Source organism: Fundulus heteroclitus, chromosome 24 (genome assembly GCF_011125445.2).
Source record: "Fundulus heteroclitus isolate FHET01 chromosome 24, MU-UCD_Fhet_4.1, whole genome shotgun sequence".
Classification (NCBI taxonomy): Eukaryota; Metazoa; Chordata; class Actinopteri; order Cyprinodontiformes; family Fundulidae; genus Fundulus; species Fundulus heteroclitus.
The window spans coordinates 27,303,035-27,321,523 of NC_046384.1; the positions used below are offsets into that span (position 1 = coordinate 27,303,035).

Below are 18,489 nucleotides of genomic sequence, written 5' to 3' on the forward strand. Positions count from 1 at the left end.
ACTTCAAGGATCTCTTAAGGCCCGAGGCAAAACATTCCAAAGGGGCCTCAGACCAAGTGTCATCACATAAATTGAATCTGACACTGACAAAAATGTAAAATGTAAACTTTTAATTTTAAATATTACAGTTGGAAAAAATTATGAAGTCAGTTCTGTCAAGTAAATGTTCCAGATATTCAATACCTTTATTCTTCCAGTATGTAAAGTTTATCATATTAATATTTTGTAGGATGTCAGTGTTGTTCCAGATGGGTGTACGGCTGCATGGGATAAATGATGACTTCGTCATTATAAGAAACTCCCACCATGCTGTCAGAGTAGAGCTGATGTTAATATTTTTAAAGAATGTATGCCTTTTTATATTTGAGTTAATAAACGGCAAATCTGAAAGTGTGATATTGTTGCATATTTTCTGTTCTATATCTATCCAGGGCTTATCTAAAGGATGATGTTTTATCTATTTAGTGATATACTGAAGTCTATTTGCTAAGTAGTAATTATGGAAGTTAGGCAGATCTAGTCCACCTCTGTCTTTAGTTTTCTGTAGCGTCTTTAAGCTGATACAGGGTGGTTTATCTTTCCAAAGAAATTTAGAGATTGAAAAGTCTAGAGATTTAAACCAGTCAGATGATGGTTTATTGGGAATCATTCAACATAAGTAATTAATTATAGGTAATACCATCATTTTAATCGATGCTCCCCAACCCATGAATGAATTGGAAGATGGATTTCCATCTATCCAGGTCTTCTTCTATCTTTTTTAAAAGTGGGATGTGGTTAGATTTTACTAAATCCACAAGTTTGACGACACAGTAATAACAAAATATTTAATATTTCCTGATTACAAATGTATATCTAGGGGGTTTTGGAAAGAGCAATTAATTGGCAGTACCGTAGATTTAGGCCAGTTTATAGAGTAATCTGAAACCTTTGAGAAGGTTTCTAGTAATCTAATTACTTAAGAAAGGGAAGAGTTTGAGTGCTGAAGATAGAGTAATACATCATCAGCATAAAGACTAATCTTATGCTCTATATTCATGCATTTTATACATTTAATAACCTTTGTTTGTGTAATTGTTGCTGCTAGAGGTTCAATAAAAATGGCAAAAAGTGAGGGGGAAAGCGGGCATTCTTGCCTAGTGCCCCTCTGGAGACAAAAGCTGGAAGATGTCCGTCCGTCCGTCTTCTTCCGCTTATCCGGGGTCGGGTCGCGGGGGTAGCAGCTTCAGTAGGGAGGCCCAGACGTCCCTCTCCCCGGCCACTTGGGCCAGCTCCTCCGGAGGAATCCCAAGGCGTTCCCAGGCCAGCCGGGAGACATAGTCCCTCCAGCGTGTCCTGGGTCTTCCCCTGGGCCTCCTCCCGGTGGGACGTGCCTGGAACAACTCACCAGGGAGGCGTCCGGGTGGCAACCTGACCAGATGCCCGAGCCACCTCAACTGGCTCCTCTCGACGTGGAGGAGCAGCGGCTCTACTCTGAGTCCTCCCTGGATAACTGAGCTCCTCACCCTATCTCTAAGGGAGAGCCCAGACACACTACGGAGAAAACTCATTTCAGCCGCTTGTATCCGGGATCTCGTTCTTTCAGTCACGACCCAAAGCTCGTGACCATAGATGAGGGTAGGAGCGTAGATCGACCGGTAAATCAAGAGCTTCGCCTTTTGGCTCAGCTCTCTCTTCACCACAACGGTGGTGAAGAGAAATGTAGCAGACGCTGTGGATTGGTGTAGCAGATGCTGCACCAATCCGCCTGTCGATCTCCCGCTCCATCTTCCCTTCATTCGTGAACAAGACCCCAAGATACTTGAACTCCTCCACTAGGGGCAGCACATCCTCCCCAACCTGGAAAAGGCACTCTACCCTTTTCCGGTTCAACACCATGGTCTTGGATTTGGAGGCACTCATTTTCATCCCGGCCACTTCGCACTCGGTTGCGAACCGCTCTAGTGAGAGCTGTAGATCACGCCCTGATGAAGCCAATAGGACCCCGTCATCCACGAATAGCAGAGACTCAATCCTAAGGCCACCAAAACGGATCCTTTCAACACCTCGGCTGCGCCTAGAAATGCTGTCCATAAAAGTTATGGACTTTCTGTGACACTTTGTCACTTTCTGTGGCAAGGTTGCCCTTTGTCACAGAATCTGTGACAAAGGGCAACCTTGGCGGAGTCCAACTCTCACTGGAAACAAGTCCGACTTAGTGCCAGCAATGCGTACAAGACTCTGACACCGGTCATACCGAGACCTGACAGCCCTTATTAAAGGGCCCGGCACTCCATACTCCAGGAGTAACCCCACTGGATCCCTCGGGGGACACGGTCGAATGCCTTCTCCAGATCCAGATCCACATCCAGGGGAACTGTCCCCGATGTCCACGCAATGCTGCAGAGCCACGTTAAGTAACACAGCCCCACAACATCCAGAGCCTTAAGGTACTCAGGGCGAATCTCATCCACCCCCGGGGCCTTGCCACCGAGGAGCTTTTTAACAACCTCAGCAACCTCAGCACCAGAGATGAGAGAACCCGACCCAGAGTCCTCAGGCTCTGCTTCCGCAATGGAAGACGTGTTGGTGGAATTAAGGAGGTCTTTAAAGTATTCCGCCCACCGAAACACAACGTCCCGAGTCGAGGTCAGCAGCACACCACCCCCACTGTAAGCAGTGTTGGTACTGCACTGCTTCCCCCTCCTGAGACGCTGGATAGTGGACCAGAATCGCTTCGAAGCCGTACGGAAGTCTTTCTCCATGGCCTCTCCGAACTCTTCCCACGCCCGAGTTTTTGCCTCGGCGACCAGCCATGCCGCCTGCCGCTTCAACTGCCGGTACACATCAGCTGCTTCCGGAGTCCCACAGGCCAAAAAAGGCCGTTAGGACTCCTTCTTCAGCTTGACGGCTTCCCTCACCTCTGTTGTCTACCAGCAGGTTCGAGGGTTGCCGCCGCGACATGCACCGACAACCTTGCGGCCAAAGCTCCGACTAGCCGCCTCAACAATAGAGGCGCAGAACATGGTCCATTCAGACTCAATGTCCCCCGCCTCCCTCGGGACGTGTTTAAAGTTCTCCCGGAGGTGGGAGTTAAAGCTCCGTCTCAAAGGGGACTCTGCCAGATGTTCCCAGCAAACCCTCACAGTACGTTTGGGCCTGCCCGGTCGGACCGGCTTCCTCCCCCACCATCGGAGCCAACTCACCACCAGGAAGTGGTTGGTGGAGAGCTCCGCCCCTCTCTTCACCCCAGTGTCCAAGACATGCAGCCGCAGATTAGATGAAACGACAACAAAGTCGATCATTGAACTACGACCTAGGGTATCCTGGTGCCAAGAGCACATATGGACACCCTTATGCTTGAACATGGTGTTTGTGATGGACAATCCATGACGAGCACAGAAGTCCAACAACAAAACACCACTTGAGTTCAGATCAGGTGGGCCATTCCTCCCAACCACGCCCCTCCAGGTCACACTGTCATTGCCCACGTGAGCGTTGAAGTCCCCCAGCAAAACCAGGGAGTCCCCAGGAGGGGCACTCTCCAGGACCCCTTCCAAGGACTCCAAAAAGGATGGGTAATCTGAACTGCTGTTTGGCTCATAAGCGCAAACAACAGTCAGAACCCGTCCCCCCACACGAATGCGGAGGGAGGCCACCCTCTCGTTTACCGGGGAAAACCCCAACGTGCAGGCACCGAGATGTGGGGCAACAAGTATGCCCACCCCAGCTCACCAAGGGCAACTCCAGAGTGGAAGAATGTCCAGCCCCTCCCAAGGAGACTGGTTCCAGAGCCAGAGCGGTGCGTTGAGGTGAGTCCGACTATCTCTAGTTGGAACCTCTCAACCTCGCGCACGAGCTCAGGCTCCTTCCCGACCAGAGAGGTGACATTCCCCGTCCCAAGAGCCAGCTTCTGCAGCCAAGGATCAGAACGCCAAGGTCCCTGCCCTCTACTGCTACCCGTTGCACAATGCACCCGACCCCTTTGGCCCCTCCGACAGGTGGTGAGCCCATCGGAAGGGGGACCAATGTCGCCTCTTCGGGCTGAGCCCAGCCGGGCTCCATGGGCAAAAGCCCAGGCACCAGACGCTCGCCAATGTGCCCCACCTCCAGGCCTGGCTCCAGAGTGGGGCCCCGGTGACCTGCGTCCGGGCGAGGGAACACGAGATCCAATAATTGTACTCATCATAAGGGGCTTTTTGGGTTGCGCTTTGTCTGGTCCCTCACCTAGGACCTGTCTGCCTTGGGTGACCCTACTAGGGGCTTAAAGCCCCTGACAGCATAGCTCCTAGGATCATTGGGACACTCAAACCCCTCCACCACGGTAAGATGGCAGCCCAGGGAGAGGTTTATGTAGAGTAGCGAATAAAAAATTCAAATTTACTCTATCAAATGCTTTCTTTGCATCTAAAGACATTATAATAGTTTTATTATTTGTACTGTAGGAATAATCTATTAAATTAAGTAATCTGCGTGTGTTTGTGGATGACTGTCTTCCTCTGATAAAACCAGTTTGGTCTGGGTGGATTATGAAAGGAGTGACTTTGTCTAATCTTTTTGCAAAAGCTTTACAGAGTATTTTAATATCTATGTTATGGATATGGAAGGATATGGAACGATAACTGGTGGGAAACATAGGATCTTTGCCTGGCTTAAGCAGAAGACTGATGGTGGCAGAGTTCATATTAACTGGAAATCTGCCATTTTCCTGAATTTCTTGCAACATTCTGTGAAACGTTGGTGCCAGAATATTCCAGAACTCCTTATAAAACTCAGTAGGGAATCCATCTTGGCCTGGAGCCTTTTTATTGGGCATGCTTGTTAAAGCTTCCTGAACTTCAACTGTTGTCAGCGGTGAGTCCAGTATCGTTCGTTGGTCATCTGATAGTTTAGGACGTGTAATTTTATCCAGAAATTGCTTGATGTCATTGTCTGATGAATTTATCTGTGATGTGTATAAAGATTTGTAGAAATCTCGGAAGGTGTTGTTTATGCATTCCGGATCATGTAATGTATTACCAGTTGAATCTGTAACTGCAAATATAGTCGTTTTCTCTTTATTTATTTTTAGCTGATTAGCTTAGAAGCTTCCTGACTTATTACCATGTTCAAAATTTTCTAATCAAAGTTTTTGTATTAGAAATTTATTTTGCTTTTCAATATAATGGTTTAATTCTAGTTTTATTTTATGGATTTTACCCAACTTTCCCTCTTCCTGGGAAGTTTCTAGTAACTTGAGTTTTTCTTCTAATTCCTGAATCTTCTTGTTTTCTATCTTCTTTTTGTGAGATGAGAATGAAATTATTTTACCTCTCATCACTGCTTTCCCTGCTTCCCAAAGTATAAATGCTGAAGTGCCTGGCAGATCATTGTGTTCTAAGTATTGTTATGCCAGAAGCTGTTTGAATATGCTTATTATTATTATTATTAATTATAATTTGGTATTATAATTTAAGTAATAAATCATTCAACTCAAAATTCCGCTATAACAAAATATAGTTCAAATGGTGGTGATGTTAGCTATAAGCTTGTAAGGATTTATACCACTAATACATTAGTTAATTAGCTGTTATGAACTCATTTATGCTGGAATAAATGATCTGGTCGGACTTTTAACCGACGAGGTTTATCCTGCAGGCTGTGAGAACCCCAATGTAACTGCAATTAGAGTTTAAATCCTTATTCCTTATCACCATCCAATGATATTGTCTCTGTATTAATATCAGATGTTAACTCCAAAGGAGGTTAGCTCTGAATTCTGAATAACCATGCAACTGTGAATTAGATTGAACACAAAACATTTTCTATTCCGCAGTTGTTGTTTTTATTGAACCAAAAGCAATTCCCTGTTACAGTAATTCTCTGATTCAACGACTTTGGAAATCTTACTCACTACTAAACTGCACATGCAAAATATATATGGAAATAAAAGAACAAACAAAAAAAACAAATGGATTAACATGAGCGGTTAGCGAATCTAAGTTCAGCTCACGGTTGTTTAAACCACACTCAGAGACGTACGCATTTGACGTCGCAGCCTTGAGGAGCAGACACCCGCTCTGAGACACTCGCAAGATGGCGACTATGATGACGTAGGCTCTACAACCTTGCGTGATGCGTGAGGGGAGGTCCTAATGATGTCACCACGCTTACGCTAATGTGAGGCGGTACCTCGCTCCGAGAGGGAGTGGTTCACGGGTGAGTTTAAAGAAAAACTGCGAACTAAGATTCAACAAAGCGATCAAATTCACTGATAAGAAGAAGCGAAAAGAGGGGGGGGGGAAAGCATGGAAAAAGATGGAAAAGAACTGAAGAGGTGACCCACGGCAGGGTTATTGATAAACCACAATCAACACAGCAAAAATCAATTGTAAAATGCATGCACATACAAAGAAAATATTCAGCAAAATAAACCCAACTCCGTCTTGGGGTAAAAAGCATTAACCTACACCTACAAAGTTCCTACGCCTGCCCAGGCACTTCTAAACACCATTTGGGTGAAAAAGAAATAAAAGGGGAGAACCCCGTTACTTTGAGGTGATCCAGGAGTGAAATCCCGGCTTCGGGGTCCGCGAGCGCTCCTACTAACGCGGCGTCCTGAATGCGTTTCTTCCTCCGGGCTTACAGTCGCTTTGTTGGCCAGACAAAGTGGGGTCCTCTTCGATCACTGGGAGATAAGGCGGCTTCCAGTATTTAAACAGAGGGAATTTAAAAGTACTTATTTTAGTCGACCTCCTGCGTCAGCAAAGCAGGGAATCAGGTTTGCTTCGAAAAATCTCTGTCCAGCGAGAAACTCGAGCACGTGGCGTGTGGGTAATTAATCCACAGAGTGAAACAGCTGTGTGTCTTCTCAGGTTGGCAGCGCGCCAGGGAAGAAGGGAGATTGTCGTGCGTAGCCGCAATAAATACATTTTCCCTAGTAACGTTATCTCTCTGCTCCGTTGTTAGGGCGGCGGCCATTTTTGGGCCGTGTTGCATGATGGGAGTTGGTGGGCATTTTGACCACATTGCATCATGGGAAATGCAGTCCATCACGTCCCGAATCACTGCAGTTCCGTCACATCTGAGTTGGCATTACAGTATGAAGCCCACTCTTTAAAAAATGTATTAAATTCTTCATATTTAAGCAGCAATGTATTAAATCTCCAGCTCTTGTTTTGTGGGGTTATTTTTTTTATTTGTTAGGTTTAAAGTAACAGGAGCATGATCACTAATAGCAATAGGATGAATTACAGAAACCGAAACATCCGACAGCAGCGAGCTGCTGATTAAGAAATAGTCCAAATGAAAATAAGAGTGGTGGACATTTGAAAAAAAAAAAAGTATATTCCTTACTATTAGGATGAAGAGAACGCCATGTATCGCAAAGACCAAAATCACTCATGTATTGTTTGACTATATTTAATGACTGCCAACTGCGCTGAGTCCCTGTAGTATTCAGCCTGTCTATTTCCTCATTTAGACCAAAGTTGAGGTCACCCCCAATAATTAGAGAACAATCCCCGTGTTTTGAAAGTGCATGGAAGAGTTTGTGAAAGAATGAGGGTTCATCAACATTTGGACCATATACACTAACAATACATAACTTCTGGTTATGAATAGATATTTTAATTATTATGAATCTACTTTCAGGATCAATATTTTGGCTAATATTTTAAAACGAACATTTTTGTGGATTAAAATGGTTACTCCTCTCTGTCTAGAGTTATACCAGTCAGCAAACACATTGGGGAACTCAGGTGAGTTAAGATCACTTACAGTTGTAGCTGATTTATGGGTTTCTTGCAATAAGACAACATCTGCCTTTAATCTTGTAAGCTGGTTTAAGATCTTTAGCTTTTTTTCCCTGGTGCCAGCTCCATGCACATTCCATGACACAAACTTTACATTCATCGTAGGTGAAAGTGAGAAGTTGAAAAGTGCATGTCCTCGGAAGAATAGTTATACAAATACCCAGGTAGCGTAATCTGACGTGCTTGTGATTGTCTGGTCAGCAAGAAAGGAGCAGACGAATAATATAAAGAAAGACAGAGAATTAAGAAAGTGCAAAGAGTGAGAAAAGATGAAAGAGAAAAAAACCACCGCCCATGCCTCGTGTACCCAACCGTGACTAACAACCATACCGTGCCAACGTGCTCTTGAGCTGTGCATTTATTTCTTTTTTCACCGTGTTCCAAACTATACACATTTTTTTTTCTTTTTTCCAAGCGTGACAAGCTTTAAATCCCCCGTTTGTGCATCTAATAAAGCCAAGGAGTGATCTTCTGATACCTGAACAACTGACCATTGATATAAAGTTTGTCAACTGCAATGTTAGCTCTGACGCCATCATTAATGTATTTTTTCCTAATTGGAAATAACACTCGCCTACGATCTAGGATTTCCTTGGGAAACTGGTCATTAACACTGAAATCCGTTCCTCTCAATTCCCGGCCTTGGCTTTTAACAAACACTTTTTGTTTATATTGCTCAAATTTAGCTACAATCGGACAAGGACGGATTTTATCGGGTTTCTTACCTCTGAGCCGGTGAACGCAATGGAAGGTGATGTTTTTTACCTGATCCGCCAGGATTTTCAGCTTCTGCTGGAGAAACTCACGTATTGCCAACTCGGGGTCCTCCTCCTGCCGCTCCGGGATGCCTGCAAAGACAAGATTGTCTCTCATACTTGGTGACTGTAAGTCCAGAATGGATTCTTTTATTCTCTTATTTTCGCCGGACAATTGCATCAACCCCTCGGTGAGCTCCGTGACTTTCCCCCTCAGCGCGTCGTTCTCTGCGGCAACAGAAGCCAGCTGGGCTTGGCTAAATTCGACCGCTTCTCTGAGAGCCTGAAACTCTTTGTGGAGCACCTCTACCAAGGCGAGGCGAGCGTCCAGGCTGGTAAGCTTCTTGTCGATGGATTCCAGGACGTCGCTGTAGCTCCTGTCTGGAGACACAGTGGAAGTTGATGCTCCGGTAGAGCTAGACCGAGTTTGTTTGAGTCAAGTTGTGTTTGTGGCTGCGGGATTTTTTTTTCTCTCCATCACGATGTTGTCAAAACACTCGTCCAGGTAGCTCTCCAGGCTCATCAAGGTCTCTTCTTCCAGTTTGTTCCCTCGTGAAAATGAGACAATTGTTAATGTTTAAACTTTACTTTGTTTAATTTTCAGTTATTGGTTAGTACTGACCTGAGTGGATTTAATTTTGAACTACATGTATGCCGCCATTTTACCTACGCACAGCTCACAGCTCTCGCGAGATCTCAGCCGCTCATCTCCCCCTTGATGAAGAGCATCTTTGAACCCTTTTCGCAACCCTTTTCTAAGTATACAGAGAGAGTAGCGGAGTTACTATGAACAGCTGAAACATAAGCTCACTGGATGCATAAACACGACCGGCAAGACAAGAGGAAACTAGCAAGGAATAAGCTGCTACCCCCTGTTCCTGCCTCCACAACCTGCCTCTGCGTCCGGAGACGCCACCTCTACCTCACCTTTTTCCTTCAACTCCAAATAAACAGTCATTTTGCTCCTTCAGCTACGTCTGGTTATCTGCATTTTGGGCCCAGCACCCCCTGAAGATAACAAAACCCTACAAAATACATTCACTTAGTTGCACTAGCAAGCATTCTTGCACAATAAGTCAATAATTTAGTATTCTTAGCTTGGCTGTTTGAAAACAATTTTTATGAGTAAAAAAATTTAAAGCTATTGTTTGAGACAGTTTTTACATACAGTAAGCTTGCAAAACAAGTTATGGTCTTTTTTGTGTGTGTCCTGTCTGGCAATGTGGCAATAAGAATTGTTCTCTCAATGCCAAAATCCCAACAGATTTTACTTTCACAAGTGGAGCCTTACTGCTTTCGTCATAGTGCTCCGCTTGATTTATGTATGCAAGAAGGTTTATTAGAATTTATGCTGGGACAATTTCATGTTAAATGGACAGAGAAATAGGAAGATAGAATAGAAAAAAAACTAGAGAAACAGATGAGACAAAATGCCTAAAGGGAGTAAAGGTGAAATAAGAGGAGAGAAAAGTGAGAGCACAATATATCATTTCCAGAGTCTGCTTCTTCACCTGCAAACAGAAATATAAAAAGTACAGCAAAATCAAAGTATTACAGTACAAACAAACAACACCTTGATAACACTATTGAAGAATATTCAATATTGTATATATATATATATACTTGTTCGTTTTTTTTTAACATTTGAATAAGTAACAGACAATAATACAAATGATGACAATGGAAAAACAAAAACAGAGAATAAACTGTGGTATAAAAGAGGTGGAACAAATGTATATGCAATAAGAGTAAACAAAGACAAGCACCACAAAATTGGCTATTATCAAATATCATCCCTTAACATGAGGGAGGTGGTCCACTTCTCCCATAAGGCATCAACCTTATGTTTTTGAAACCTTAGTTAAAAGGTTAAGCGATGGTTTCACTATGGTAAACCACTGGTTTATATTTGGGAGGTCTTTGGTAAGCCATCGCTTGGTAATTGCTTTTTACTTGCAACCATGAAAATTTTAAGAAGATATGTTTCTGCTTAAGACAGGTTTGGATCCAAATTACCTAAGTAAAACGAAATACATGTAAATGTTACATCAAAGTCTAGTATTTCGTTTACCGTTCAATGAACTTATTCCCAATATTAGTCTAATGCAAAAAAACTATGGGCGTGGTCTGCAGGGCATAGTCAACACTCTCACCAGCATTCAGTTGGTTGAAGAATATACAGTATTATTTAAAACGAAAGTGACAGCTAAAGATAATAATAGAGGATTTTTGTATAGAAGTGTATCTGGAAGTACCTGGATCCAAGCAACTTTAAGTGTTACAAAAATGCTCAATAGTGGTTGTGAGGATCAAAGACCTGCTCCCCAGAGCACCAAGGCAGACATCAGGGGAACCAAAACCCTAGATGCCCGAAGGGACCCCCACAGCAAAGGTGCCCATGAGGGGCCAACACAGGGAAAACTGTCTCCCCCACCTGAGGGTGGAGGAGAGACGAGCCCCAGGAAACTCTTGAACAGCCACAACAGCAAAGCCCCTGAGAGCCGCAGGATGAGCCCGTGGGCTCAGCCAGCAGGCAGCTATGCCGGAGCGGATCCACCCTTGGGCCCTATGGACCTGAGGCCCAGGGGCACTCCACCCCTACCCCTCCGGGTGGAGGCCGTAGAAACAGAGCCACAGGGGGCCAGGCCCCACGAAGCAGCCACCAGAAGCGGCCAAGCACACAGCACCGGACAATAAGGACCACCAACACACCAGCGGGCAGCGGCGCCAGCCAACAGAGGGGAGCAGGATGGGGAATGTGCTCCACACTAACAGGAGATATTCAATTCAATTCAATTTTATTTATATAGCGCCAATTCATGAAACATGTAATCTCAAGGCACTTTACAAAGTCAATTTCAATCATATTATACAGATTGGTCAAAGGTTTCCTATATAAGGGAACCAGTTGATTGCTTTAAAGTCCCAACAAGCAGCATTCACTCCAGAAGAAGCATAGAGCTACAGGGAGAGTCGTCTGCATTGTCCATGGCTTTGCAGCAATCCCTCATACTGAGCAAGCACGGAGCGAAAGAGGAAATAAAAACTCCCCATTACCGGGAAGGAAAACCTCCAGCAGAACCGGGCTCAGTATGAACGGTCATCTTCCTCGACCGACTGGGGGTTACAGAAGACAGAGCAGAGAGACAACAAGACAGACAAAAAAGCACAGAAGCACACATTGATCCAGGAATCTGTTCTACATTAGATGGTAATCGCAGTTGATCTGTCTTCCCTGGATGATGTCACAGTTAACAAAACATCAGACAGGTGTACCTACTATGAAGAAAAAAGAGAGAGAGCAAAAAGGTAAAAGCTGAAATTACAACAGTGATTTCAATGCAATGCAATGCAAAAGAAGAGAACAATAGACTGGAGACCAGTAGAAATCAGTAGAGTGAGAAATATAGGCCCTGATGTCCTCCAGTAGCCTAAGCCTATAGCAGCATAACTATAGAGCTAGCTCAGGGTAATATGAGCCACTCTAACTATAAGCTTTGTCAAAAAGGAAAGTTTTAAGATTAGTCATAAAAGTAGAAAGGGTTACTGCCTCACGGACCAAAACTGGGAGTTGGCTCCACAGGAGAGGAGCCTGATAGCTAAAGGATCTGCCTCACATTCTACTTTTAGAGACTCTAGAAACCACCAGCAGACCTGCAGCCTGAGAGCGAAGTGCTCTGTTAGGAACATACGGGGTAATCAGAGCTCTGATATATGATGGAGCTTGATTCTTAAGGGCTTTATATGTTAGAAGAATTTTAAATTCTATTCTTGATTTAACAGGAAGCCAATGAAGGGAAGCTAAGATTGGAGAAATATGATCCCTCTTGTTGATTTTCATCAGAACTTTTGCTGCAGCATTTTGGATCAGCTGAAGACTTTGAACTGCATTTTGTGGACTTCCTGATAGTAAAGAATTACAATATTATAAGTACAATAATTTGTTCCTTTTAGATCAGTTTTTGATCTGTTAAGTTTTGGCCGTGGGAAAAACACCATCTCAATAGGGTAATGGGTGGGTAACAGTACAGAACCTGCAGAGAGGTGTGTTAAACTGCGGCTCTGCTTCCTGGTCTAGACCTTGGGTTGTCAGCATTTAGGAGAACTAATAAATCCAGCCAGATTCCTAGAAAGAAGAGCTGCATCATCCAAAGTGGGATGAATGCCTTCTCTCCGGATCAGACCAGGTTTTCCCCAGAATGTTCGTCAGTTATCATTGTAGCCCACATCATTTTCAGGACACCACCTAGACAACCAGCAGTCTGATCAGGCAGGGGACCAGAGAAAATTACGGAGTCCGACATTGTTTTAGCAAACTTACAGACCGAAGCAACACCAACTTTAGTGACCTCCGATCGGCGTGACTGGGTGTCATAACCGCCAGCATGAATAACAATCTTACTGTATTTACGCTTACCCCTAGCCAGCAGTTTCAGGTAAGATTCAATGTGTCCCATTCTAGCCCCTGGCAGGCATTTAACCATCGTCCCTAGTGTCTCTAGTGCCACGTTTCTTACTATAGAGCTCCCAATAATCAGGGTCGGCTTCTCAGCGGGTGTTTCGCTGAGTGGGGAAAGTTTGTTAGAAACGCAGACATGTTGGTGGTGACCTGGGGGCTGGAATCTAGAGCTATGCTTGCTAAGAAGCGTCACCCAGCCGGCCTGGTTACCTGTCTGCTCGGGTGCTTCTGGAGGACCTCTACATAGAGTAACTCTATGTGGCTCCGTGCTAGCAAAGGGGCGGCTATTAGCTGGTTTTTCCATAGCACGGAGCTGGGTCTCCAATTCTGACACCCTCGCTTCCAAAGCTACAAAAATACTACATTTATTACAAGTACCATTATCACTAAAGGAGGCAGAGGAATAACTAAACATCTGACACAGAGAGCAGGAGATAGGGGGAGACTTAGACAGAGACGGAGAGGTGGAGGAGAGGGTAAGAGGGGAAGCCATTGTTGAGCTAAAGCTAGACTAGGCTAAAGCTCAACAGAGCTTACCACGCGAAAAAAGCAAGTTCCCAAGCGCGATGTCCAGCTACAGAGAATGTTTTAAAAGTTCTTATGTGTTTGAAACAGATGTTACAGCAAAGAGATTAAAGATAAAAGCGAGAGAGTCTGGAGCAACAGACCGTAGTTCACACCGTGAAAACAGGAAGTGACACAATACGCCTTACTGCAAACAGGAAGTAGATATGAGATGTCCCAGGAGAAGGGGCAGGTCAAACACATTCTGACAAATAGACAAACAGAAAACTATGCACACAGTCCCATTCACTTGTTCCTACCCTGGTGCCCCACATGCAAACTCCATCCAACCATCCATCTGTCCATCCATCCATTGTCTAACACGCTTATCCCTTGTGGGGTCACAAGGGGTGCTGGTGCTCCAGCTGTCAATGGGCAAGAGGCGGGGTACAATCTGGACAGGTCGCGAGTCTATCGCAGCACATGCAAACTGTCCTACAAAAAAAGGGGGAAGCAGTACACACACTCGCACTCACCACACATATCCTATATTCCCAGGTTCAGGCATCGGCACCCCAGAGGGGTATCCAGCCAACGGACCTGGGAGGTGAACCCTAACATCAAGATCAGGTGGGAGGGGGGGTACCACCGCAACCTCACCTACCCGGTCCAGACCTAACCCCCCATACTGGTCTGAGACTAGATGACCCAGACCAGATGACCCATCCACCCTAAGATATGGCCAATTTAACCGAACAGGCTAACCAACTAGTGTCACCCCACAAACCCTGAGGTTCTACCTCCCCCACACCCTGCCCTCCATACCTTAGCCCTCCCCACCATATTCCAGCAAAGAGCAAAAGGGCCAGTCCAAGCCAGCAACCCAGACCCAATGTCTACCGCCAGCCAAGATCCCGGATCAGGTGGCCCGTTCCTCCTCCAGGCAATTGGAAAACAGGGGTGTGAAAAATACCTGAGCCTGCATCCACCTGCTCCAAAATTGTGTTGTTGCATGTTGTTCTCAAGTGCATTTAAAACTGGGAGGGCCAAACAGGGGGAGCCGGTCAACAGTCCATACCCCCCCCCCCCCATGTACACCCCCATGTAACAACCCAGAATCCTCAATGTCTAAATGCAAGTGGGGACAGAGAAGGCCAACAGTTGTAAGGCCTACACAATAAGACCCCCCTCCCTGATGTCTTATCCCCACCCACAATTAATGCCCTACATATATGTGTGTTTTGAGCATGTTATAATGGAAAATGTCAGAGATGTACAATAAAACCCACCCAGAGAGGGAGGCTCCCCCAGCTGCATGCCATAGCCCATGTGGACCAGAGATGGGCGGTAGGGTCAGAGAGTCAAACACAAACTAAGACAAACACCACCACCGGCTACGGCTTGAGATGCTGTGGCTGCATACAGCTCTCGACAACTTGTGGCATTTTCTACAAAAATATGCCATCAAACTCGCTACAAACTATTCATCGACCCGGAAAATCAGTACATGACCGTCAGCGCCTGCTGGAGTTACGGTCATCAAGTGTTTTTGGACTCGTAACTACAACTACTCTTGACTGTTTACATCGCTTCAGAGTGCTTTGGTCCCAGAGGCCCATGATGCAGCAGACTCGCGGAGCAGCACACGGCGGAGGCGGAGCAAGTGTAGGTGGTGTGACCGGCGGTGGAAGCGCGGCTGCTGAGGCGGGCTAATAGCTAAACTAAAAACAAATCCCAATAGAAAACCGCTTCCTTCCATCCTGCTCTCCAACGTCTGCTCACTGGATAACAAAATAGACCATCTTCAACTTGAACTCTCTTCAAAGAACGAGTTGAGCAACTGTTGTGCTCTCATCCTGACGGAGGCGTGGCTTACCTCATTGATCCTGGACAATGCCGTTAGCCTGGAGGGGCTCGCTCCTTTCCAAATGGATAGAGTGCGGAAGAGGGGGGGGTGGCCTACTGGTTAGAGCAGCACATTTGCGCTCTGAGAAGGATGCAAGTACCCAGTTCGATCCCAACTACCTTTACTCTGGGTCCCTGAGCAAGACCCTCAACCCCCAACTGCTCCCCGGGCGCCCTACAGTGGCAGCCCACTGCTCCCCAATGGGGATGGGTTAAATGCAGAGAAATTATGGGGAGTGTTGGCCTAGTGGTTAGAGCAGCAGGCTTGCACTCAGAGAAGAATGCAAGTTCCGGCCCACCGACTCTAATCTAAGACTGTCTGCCTTAGATTACAATTATCTGCAAGAGCATGTGAGCACATTGCAGGACCAGTATCCAAACTCTGGGAATGAGGTTTCTCTTTTCTATAGAAAATTTATATTTAAGTTGGATCCGGTTGTGAGAGTTTTTTTAATCATTAATGCTTTCATGTTTGTATTTTTCAGATGATGAGGGTGCTGCTTCGTGCTCAAGGTGTTATTGTCACACAGGCCAGGGTATGCTAAATGTTGGGAAGGACAAACCTGACATCTGCTGCAAGAAGGTGGAGTTGGACTGTTGCAAGGTGGGCTTACTATGTGCCGTACCCCAACAGTTTGTGGCATATTGATGGGAACATGCGACTTGGTTGATTATTAAACACATATATATATATATATATATATATTATTCTCAATTATTTTCATATATATGAGAGAGTGAGACAGGCTGCTATATAGCAGCTATTAGCTTGATTTGCTGTACTGAATCATGGAGAGTGAACGGAGTTATGCTGGTAGTTACGCCACGTTTGGGTCTTTTGAGTTGGAGGATTTTTCACCCTCCTCATCCCCGGCAGTTGAGGAAGGTTTTTGTGGAGCCAAGCAGGCCAGAGTCTGATCAATCTGTCCTGCTGGCTCAAGGCGCTGACTCAGTGAAGCCACAACCTGGCGCTGCAAAGTCAAATGGTGGACAGAATCGGTCCTGTTATATATTATCATATATCAGAATCAACATATATTTCCTGCTTTGTAACTCAGGCGGGATCACCGGCAGCTTTGTGCACCATGATTCATTTGTAATGTGGACACGTCAGCCCCAGATCACCCTCTCTGTATCGACTCAAACAGCAGGCTGATACCGCAGATCGCCCATGTCCAATGTCCAACCTAGAACCAACATCATAGTCTCACAGCAGCCCCTTCCCGCCTGCCTCAAGACACTAACTGCAGAACAATTGATTGCTTTCACATACATTCCCCAATAACACATAAAAATTGGTAGATTTGTTTTTTGAAGAGAAAAAAAAGTCACTAGAGGGTTTGAAAAGTGCAATAGTGCTACTTATTGAGGCACAAGACGAAGCTCTATTTTTTTGTTTTGTTTTTTAAGACTGAGCTGGCTTTTATAGTCCTGAGCAGCCAGCGGACCAATGTCACACATTTATTTCTAATACGAGTTTTCTGATCATTATCGTATATTCTCTCCAGGTAGGTGGTTGTATCCTTATTTTAAGTATTCATTTTATTTTGTGTTGTTTCAACTTTCTAGATGGTGCCATCGATGGACACTCGTGTCTGATTACCTCAGCTGCAGTAGAAACAATAGGGCAACAACAGTACTCTGTCAGTTTTTGAAAGCAACATCTCTCTATGGACTACCATCAAGAGTCAGATCAGACAATGGGGATGAAAACATGCTGCTTGCTTTATGCATGCATCTAGTTCAAGGGCTGGAACACAGAGGCTTCATAACAGGAGAATCAGTTCATAGTCAGCGCATAGAGCGCCTTTGGCAGGATGTATTTTTGCATGTGCGGCAGGATTTTTACAATACATTCTACTGTCTGGCGTACTCAGAGAATCTTAACCCAGATAATGATATCCACAGACTTTCTTTACATACTGTATATCCACCTGAGATTCAAAGGAGGCTGGAACACTTCAGACAGGCTTGGAACCACCATGGTTTGCCAACATAAAGTAATCACACAGCAGCTCAACTTTGGACAGAGGGCTTGCTCACAAACATTAAAACTGACAACACAGCTGTCAACAATGTGTTTGGGGAAAATCCTTATAGCAGCCAAACATTGAGGCTATCCTAGATCACCATGCGCCAACACATGATGAAGATGACAAAGACTTCCCAGCTGCGTCTGTGGAACCACCTCAACTCATCCTGACTCAGGAACAGCAAGCATCAGTGCACAATGCAATCCATCACATTTTTGACCTTAGATAGGATATCAGGCTCAGTTCTCAGTATTTTACAAAATCCTGTATGAGACTCAAGAATCCTCAGAACAAAGCAGGATCTATTTTGACATAGGATTTATTGTATCAGAGATATTTTGAAAACCTCTTTAAATGCCTCTGCCTTATTATTCCTGCAATTGTCATACTGCTGGTCCTGGTTCGGGCCTGGTCTGTCTCTCTCTCTTCTCTGCAGGGTGTGACGGGCAGGTGTTTCGCGTCCCAGCTAATTAGGTGCCTTCTTAAGGAGCTGAGACCAGGAGCAGGGCGTCAGTTCTTTCTCGCTACCAGCGTGGTACTTGACCAAATTGCCTTTTGACCAAAAGTGTTCCGAGCCAGATCTAACTCTGTCTTTTGTATTTTTTCCTCCTAAGAATCACCCAAGCAACCGAACCTTCAAACCTGGACCTCTGTCGACTTTTGGATTCCTCAAGCCACCTGTCAGTCACAGCCCCTGCTCCAAGAATTACCTGCCTGTCCACCCTCCAACGCACCAGCATCAGAAAGGAGAGATTTGCAGTACTCATCAGGACCCAGGACACCACCCTCCCAAAGCCCGAGACAACCCCAAACCCCGTGAGTGCTGCATTCTCCACCTTATCTCACTTCATTGACCAACTATTCACCTCTGCCCTTATCCTTCCCAGCAGAACCCAGGACTATCCAGCCCAGCACCGTTACAGAATCCTCCTCAATAAACTTTTTTTCATAAACCTTACGAACTGTCTCCGTGGTTGCCCCGATTCAGGGTCGTTCTTCTCACAGCATGACAGCAATTAAACATCATCACCTAACAGTTGTGTTAGAGGAATGTGAAGACT

General features: G+C 45.3%; 1 long non-coding RNA gene across 1 annotated transcript; it reads left to right on the top strand.

Annotated features, from left to right (window-relative positions):
- Positions 1-15,739: 15,739 nt before the first annotated feature.
- LOC118557919 lies at positions 15,740-17,575 on the top strand. Its single transcript, XR_004928112.1, has 3 exons — positions 15,740-15,788; positions 15,881-15,999; positions 16,965-17,575. It is a non-coding gene; the product is annotated as an uncharacterized LOC118557919 (long non-coding RNA).
- The last annotated feature ends 914 nt before the right edge of the window (positions 17,576-18,489 follow it).